The sequence below is a fragment of the Mus caroli genome, chromosome 11 (assembly GCF_900094665.2).
Source record: "Mus caroli chromosome 11, CAROLI_EIJ_v1.1, whole genome shotgun sequence".
Classification (NCBI taxonomy): domain Eukaryota; kingdom Metazoa; phylum Chordata; class Mammalia; order Rodentia; family Muridae; genus Mus; species Mus caroli.
The window spans coordinates 105,054,743-105,062,666 of NC_034580.1; the positions used below are offsets into that span (position 1 = coordinate 105,054,743).

General features: G+C 49.6%; 1 pseudogene; it reads right to left on the minus strand.

Moving 5' to 3' along the window:
- Positions 1 to 2,385: 2,385 nt before the first annotated feature.
- LOC110306292 lies at positions 2,386 to 3,379 on the minus strand (annotated as a pseudogene).
- Between the last annotated feature and the right edge of the window lie 4,545 nt (positions 3,380 to 7,924).

Here is a 7,924-nt window from a genome sequence, read left to right on the forward strand (position 1 = left end):
ACGGCACGGCACGGCACAGCAACTACAGGGCTCAGAATCTGCGTGCAAGCAAGCTCTCCAAATAGGCTGTGCCCTGGCTGAAACAGAAAAAGTTGCAGGAATTGTCCCTAAAATTGAAGGATATTCTGGATTTGGGAGTGGACGCACTGGGGTAATCGATGAAGGAAGGCTGACGGTTGGGTTCATTTCGGTAGAATCCAAAATCCAAACCTCATATTTTTCAACTCTGTCTTCCAGCCAAAGCAACCGTCTCAGGTTCACTAATCCCCATGACTTAGTGGATTTCCGTGAGGTTCTTGCTCCTTTATCAATTGACAAGATATTTTCATCTCCTATGAAGGTCTCTCCACAACTCTCCTTCAAAGCCCAAGCCTAAGAAGGGGGGAGTTTCAGAGAGTGAGTTTACAGATGTCTTATCGCATGTTGGGGGTGGGGAGGCAGAGGCCAGGAACCCGGGAAAGGAGCTCAGTTACTCTTGCCATCCGGGTGATCAACAGTCACTCAAAAGATCTAAAAGATCTCTCCTACAAAGAGAGATGAAATCCTCTGCTTCTTCAGTCACCAGGATCCAGGCCAGTGATTTCCGATGCAGAGAACTGTCCTTTATGGGGTGTTAATTACTGAACTCCGAAGCGGATGAGTGACTGAGTCAGTCTCTCTCTCTCTCTCTCTCTCTCTCTCTCTCTCTCTCTCTCTCTCTCTCCATCATCACCATATCATCTCCCACACAGGTCTTTATGTGAGTGCGTGGTGTCTGTATCATCAGGACACAGGGTCTCGCCTCCACCTGTCTGGAGAAGAGAGAAGATGACTTTAGCGACCATCTGAGTTGCGCAGGGATGGGATGGCCAGCCGAGGGTGGGTTTTTACCAAGCCCTTTGCGATTCCTTTTGTTGCCTGTCCTGATGAAAGGCATGTTCTTTTTGTCTTACCAAGGTAAATTCTTTTCTGTGATTCTCGGGAAGTATTGCTTCCCAGAGACTTGGGAAGGCTAAAGGAGGAGGCAGAGTCTTTTGCCCTAGCCCTGAGCAGCGCACATTCTCAGGGGCAGAGCCACCACGCTGTGGGCTCCTGCTTGGCTTAAGTGAAGCCTGCCTGGAAAACAACAAAAAAACTCAAACAACTTTGGAACTTGGCCTAACAGACTTGGGTCAGCTTCAGAAAGGCACATACCACATAAACCACTGTAACAGTGTTTAGGAGGGAGACGGTGCCCCGCAGTTTGGTTAAACCCTGGGGTACTTCCTCTGCAGAAAGCATATTTAATCATGAGTAAGTATAGGTTTCTTGTGGCAGGGGACCAGTTACTAGTATCCTTGCTTTTCCCACCAAAGGGCCTGGCTTTCTCACTGTTGATGCCACAGAGTTAGAGGCTGCCCGGCAGTCATGGGGTTCTGCCTGGCTCTGCTGCACACTGGGGACCATCGAAGTGTCTGCATTTCTCAATGGAGCCATTGGGGGTAAGAGACAGTGTAGGCTGGTGTCCACTGCTGGGCAGAGCCTGGATTTTGAAGGACTTGGGGATACTGTCTAAGTCACCCAGTAGCGTGAGATTCAATAGCTCACACCCCTGACTTTGTTTCTATCCAAGGGGGTCTCCGGAAGTTGCTGGCCCACTTTCTTTTCCAGTTTCCTTGTTGTCAAGTGGGGACAGCAATAGTGACTACCTCATAAGCTGGATTGAGGACCAGATAAAGGTTTTGTTCATGGGAAGTGCTTGCAAGAGTGATAGAAGCCAAGTGTGGTGGTATACATCTGTAATCCCAGCACTCCCTGGGCTGAGGCAGGAGGATCATGAGTTCAAAGCCAACCTGACCAGCTTAGCAGGACTCTCTTTGAAGTAAAAAGTGAAACTAAAGGGACATCTATGACACACAGGGACTTTAGGTTCCAGCTTCCCAGGACCCTCAACAAGAAACAGTGCTGGCACCAGCAAGATGACTTTATCCGACAAGCTTGGTAACCTGAGTTCCATCCCATTGTGTTCCATGGCAAAAGGAAAGAATGGCTTCTATAAGTTGTCCTCTGGCCCTCACATGTGCACCATGACATGCCTCTGTATACCCCAATAAAATAAACATTAAAAAAATCTTTTGAGAATGCTGGTGTGTGGGAATCCCATAGGACGTTAGCAACCACATTATTCTCACCTTGCCCGTCATTGTGTCTTGGGGGGGGGGTGCAGCAAACTTTATTGATGGTATTCAAGAGAGTACAAGAGAGTATGGAGGGCTCCCTAGGCCCCTCCTGTTATGGGGGTCTGGGATGGAAATTGGGGGGGGGATGCTCAGTGTCGGGGACCGGGTTGGGATAGGGACTCCTCAGCAACCGAGGGCCTCTCTCTTGCTCTCAGTGTCCTTGCTGGGGTGGGTGGTCCAGGGTTTCTTACTCCTTGGAGGCCATGTAGGCCATGAGGTCCACTACCCTGTTGCTATAGCCGTATTCATTGTCATACCATGAAATGAACTTGACAAAGTTGTCATTGAGAGCAATGGTAGCATCAAAGGTAGAAGAGTGGGAGTTACTGTTGAAGTCGCAGGAGACAACCTGGTCTTCAGTGTAGCCCAGGATCCCCTTCAATGGGTCCTCAGATGCCTGCTTCACCACCTTCTTGATGTCTTCATATTTGGCAGGTTTCTCCAGGCAGCATGTTAGATCCACAACAGATATATTGGGGGGTAGGATCACGAAAGGCCATGCCAGTGAGCTTCCTGCTCAGCTCTGGGGTGACCTTGCCCACAGCCTTGGCAGCACCAGTGGATGCAAGGATGATGTTCTGGGCAGCCCCACGGCCAATACCCCACAGCTTTCCTGAGGGACCATCCATTGTCTTCTGAGTGGCAGTGATGGCATGAACTGTGGTCATGAGCCCTTCCCCGATGCCAAAGTTGTCATGGATGACTTTGGCCAGGCAGTTGGTGGTGCAGGATGCATTGCTGACAATCTTGAGTGAGTTGTCATATTTCTCATGGTTCACTCCCATCACAAACATGGGGGCATTGGCAGAAGGGGTGGAAATGATGACCTTTTTGACCCCACCCTTCAAGTGGGCCCCGGTCTTCTCCATGGTGATGAAGATGGCAGTAGACACCATGACATACTTAGCACTGGCCTCACCCCATTTGATGTTAGCGGGATCTCGCTCCTGGAAGATGGTGATGGGCTTCCCATTGATGACAAGCTTCTCATTCTCGGCCTTGACTGTGCCGTTGAATTTTCTATGGGTGGAGTCATACTGGAACATGTAGACCATGTAGCTGAGGTCAATGAAGGGGTTGTTGATGGCAACAATATCCACTTTGCCATGTGGAGAGCAGACGGTAACCCTGGTAACCAGGCGCCCAATACAGCCAAATCCATTCACACTGACGTTCACCATTTTGTCTACAGAACAAGGCTGGCACTGCACAAGAAGATGCGGCTGTCTCTGGAACAGGGAGGTGCAGAGGGCCGTCATTGTGTCTTATACAGAGTTTCATTATCTTCTGACCTGGATCACCAAATAAAAGGGGGCAGGAGCACACAAAGACCTTCAGCTCCGTAGCTCACAGTGAGAGCAAAGGGGCTCACCCACAAGAAGGATGGTGAGAGGGGCTCTAGGAAAGGGAGTTGTCTGTTCTAACTGCTATGCACAGTGATAAAGGCCAGTCAGACCTTCATCTAAACAGGGTGAGGCTCTCCTGATGGCTTACTATGGTCTGCATCCCACATCAACAGCATGCTCAACTCAGTAGAGTTTATCACTCCATCTCTGCCCTTATGCACTCTCCAACATAAGATCCACAAACCTCCCTTACATCCTTTCTGGGTGTGTCTGTCTCTCCACAGAAGCTAACACCATCTCCCTGGAGCAAAAGTCAGTGTTCAGCTCCCTGCTGGAGCCTCCCCTGGAATGAGGCTGGACCCTGATACCTTTCCACACCTACACACCTCCTTCATGAGGCCTCTTCCTTCTTCGTTCATCCTGTCTAGCCACACTGGGCCACTTCCCGGTCCTTGACTTGCTAGGCTCCATCCGGCCTCTATATCTTTGCCCTGTGGCACCAGAATTCTGCTTCTCCAGACTGCTTCTCCCTTCCAGGCCTCAGCTCAAGTGTTACCACCACAGAGGGTAACTGGCCAGTTATCTGCCCCATCTCTGTGTGCGTTTGCCTTGATCTCTGTGAACCTCAGCCATGCTTGTATGCCTCCATCTTAAAGTTTGCCCCCTGGCCTAGAGTTAAGTCATAGGTGCCTATGGGCATATGGAAGCGAACAGTTGTTAGCCACTCGTTTGTATGTGGTTTTAAACAGGGTCTTGTGTAGCCCAAGCTACCCTCAAAGTTTCTTTGTAGCCAAGAATGACCTTGAACTTCTATCCTCCATCCTCTGCCTGCCAAGTGCTGGATTACAGCATGAACCACCATTCCTGCAACCGTCCTGTGGATTATGTGACCTGTCTCTGACTTAAGAGAGAAGACTTGTATCCATGTTAGGAACGGCTTGCATCCATTCTCCTGAGCCTTGGAATCTTCATCTGTGAAATGAGAGCCAACCCTAGTCTCCCCTCCATTTTTGGGCAGGGCCAGCCTATCATTGAGTTGCACTTAGTGCTCACTGTGTGGTCACTGTTTGGCATAGGATGGGAATGCAGATGGTCCCTACACTTTCCCTCTCAAATGCCAGTAGTCTTCAGTTCTCCTGGGGATGACTTTCCCAAGGCCTAAATTAGCTGCAGACATTTTACCTGCCAGATAGCTGGCACCAATCTTAAGGTTGGTGGGCCTGCAGGCTAAGAGCAGAGAGCTCAAGAAAAATGACCCCACATGGACTCAAGAGTAAGGGCAGAGATGGTCCAGGGCCAGGGTAGTCCACTGTAATGGGACTTTCACAGAACTGCCAGCAATGCAAATAACAACACAGAGGCTTATTAATAATTTAAAGCTTAGGTCTTTTGCTGGGCAGTCTCCCGGCTACTCTAACCCAGTTAATCCTGACACAACCCACCACGTGGGTCCCACCACGTGGCTAGGACTACCTCTCTGCTCTGTCAGTTCACCTCTGTGTCCCGAAAATAACTCTTTCCCTGTGTCCTCTATCTCTGCCTGGAAGTTCTGTTTTCCACTTCCTGCCCAGCTATTGGCTGTCAGCTTTTTATTAAAGCCAATCAGATACAATTCTAGATTGCATAAGTCAGGTGAAGAAGGAACAAATAAATATGAGGCCAGTGGCAGGCCATTAGCTCTCTGCTGGTACAGAATTAACAAATGAAGGTAGAGAGACACACATTTACAGGGTGTACCCCAACAGACTGCCAGGTGTCTTCCATCCTAGAGACCACAAAAGGCACCAAGCTCAGTTTCGCAGTCAGCAGATGACAGGGTTGGACCTGGGCCCTGACTCCGTGAGGTTGAAGAAGGGACAGCTTGAAAGCAGCACAAGGGACTGGGTAGTAGGAAAGCAGGCAGGGCTGAGGTTATTGCTGGGGCAGAGCCTGCCTCGGAGGTGACATGGAAGGTGAGAAGTTCTACTGTCAGTCTAGGACCTGGTTATCCACCCCACCTCTGGCACACACACACACACACACACACACGCACGCAACAGAGACACAAACACAGACACACACACAGACACACAGTCACACACAAAGACACAAAATATACACAGACACAAATACACACAGTCAAACACAAACATACATATAGACACACAAACACACACATAGACACACACAGACATACAAACACAAACATACACTTAGACACACACATATAGACACATAAACACACACAGATACACACAAACAGACATACACAGATATACACATAGACACACACCATACATGTACTCATACTCCCACAAAGACAGGCTAACACACACACACACACACATACCTATAGACACAAACACACACATGCCAGTTACATACACTCCCACAGACACACACCCCTATACACAGACACATACACACTACAGACACACACACACACAGAGGCACATAGTCTCTCTGTCTCTCTGTCTCTGTCTCTGTCTCTCTCTCTCTCTCTCTCTCTCTCTCTCTCTCTCTCTCTGTCTCCCTCCCTCCCTGTTTGTCTCCCTCTCCCTCTCATTTGCCCTGAGTGCCTCTACTTGCCCCAGGTTGCAGCCCAGCCTGACCTCCAAGAGGAGCTGTGGGATGGCCGAGGTCACCTTGACCATGATCCTGGCTAACCTCCCTTGCTGTGTTGGGGCTTGGGCCTCCTGCTTCGGGCCTTATCTCCACCATCACCTGCGTCACACAGCAGACGCCTGGATTAAAGAGCTCAAGTTGGGAAAACACTTTGAACTGCACGGATGAAAGGCCTTGAAGAAGAGTGTTGGAAAAAAAGCAAAATAATGAGCCTCAGGATAAAGGGCCACTCTCTGCGAGGTGGTGCCAGGAAAGTCCCTTGACTTCTCGGAACTCCATCACCCTTTAATTCACAATTTCTGCAGCAGTCGTGTCTTCTGACCTCCCCCACTCTGCCTGCCCACCCCCTCCATATACTTCTGAACGGGAGGCAAACCCCCCCTCTGCTCTAAGTACATAGGATTTCTGTGGACTAAACAGGGCAATGGTGTTGACCTTTTCCTGACTTAGAAAAAAAAAAAAAAAAAAACACCCATTAGAAGATTCAGAGCTCCACCTCCCTTTACCTATCAAGTTCAGGGGAGGAGGAAGAGGCTAGGAAGACAAGCATCAGTGGAAAGAGACAGTGGAGAAGAAAGACTTCCATTCCAATGTCTGATGAGGAAAGAGGCCTACGAGGTCACTTTTTCCTTAAAGCAGCTCAGAAGGAAAGGTTGTGTGTGAATGCACACATGTGGGTGTGCGCTGGGCAGGGTCAGGGGCGGGGGCGGGGCGTGTCCTGGGACAGGGTTGGAGGGCATCCTGGGCTCTGAAACAGGTTCCTAAGGACAGAACTGAGTATTCTGCTGGGTAGCTGGGGACCCTGGTGTGTTTTGCGCCTTCCTGGAAGGGTGTCTCTGGGTCGTCATCTGGTCACATTGGAAATTAATGTGTAGAGCAGGTAGATTATATAGCCCCCTCCTGGAGTTGTCTAGAGTGGCAGTTTTGGGTGGGGATCCCAGTGGAGCACCCTTTAACTGGGATGGAGGATGAGACATGGCAGAGCATGAGAGAGGAGGGGTGCTGAGCCAGTGGTAAGCACTGGCTCATGCATGATTCTGGAAGAGACTCTCCCTACTGGCAATCTCTCCTTCCCTTTACCTGCAGTCCAGGGTGCTTGGTGGCATTACAAATGACAAGAAGCCGAGGCTGAGGGGGGGATAGCTGATACTGTCCAATAAAAGCTTTCGGACAAAAAACGCTGAGAAGTTGAAGCCCTTTGCTGATGACCTAGATGGGACATCTGTATCTATAGCAACGCCAGAGGCACAGGTGGAGTGTGCCTAATTGTCTGAACACAATTCCTTCCCAGTTCTTCCAAACTCTGTTCTTCCTTCAATATTCCAGGAGGGAGTCAGGGTGCTCCAGGAGGTAGGAGGCAGAAAGAAGGAGTTCAAAGGGAAACTAGAAGGCAGGATGGGTTTTTTAAGAGGCTTCCTTTTAAAAGTGCACCATTGGGCCGGGAGTGGGGCCATGGCTCAAGGAGTAAAAATGTATGCTTTGCAAGCATGAGAACCTAAGCTCATATCCTCAGGACCCATAAGAAACCCAGGCACAGCAGCATACAGTTGGTGCTGGGGCACAGAGACAGATCTCCAGAATTCACACACCAGCCAGTCTAGCCATTCAAAGAGCTGTGGCTTCAGTGAGAGACCCTGTCTCACAAAAATAAGGCAGGCAGCAATAGAAAAAGGCAACACCAAACTCTGGCCTCCATATGCAAACTCATACCCACAGGAACACATAAATAACACACACACACACACACACACACACACAAATGAGAATCATCATAAA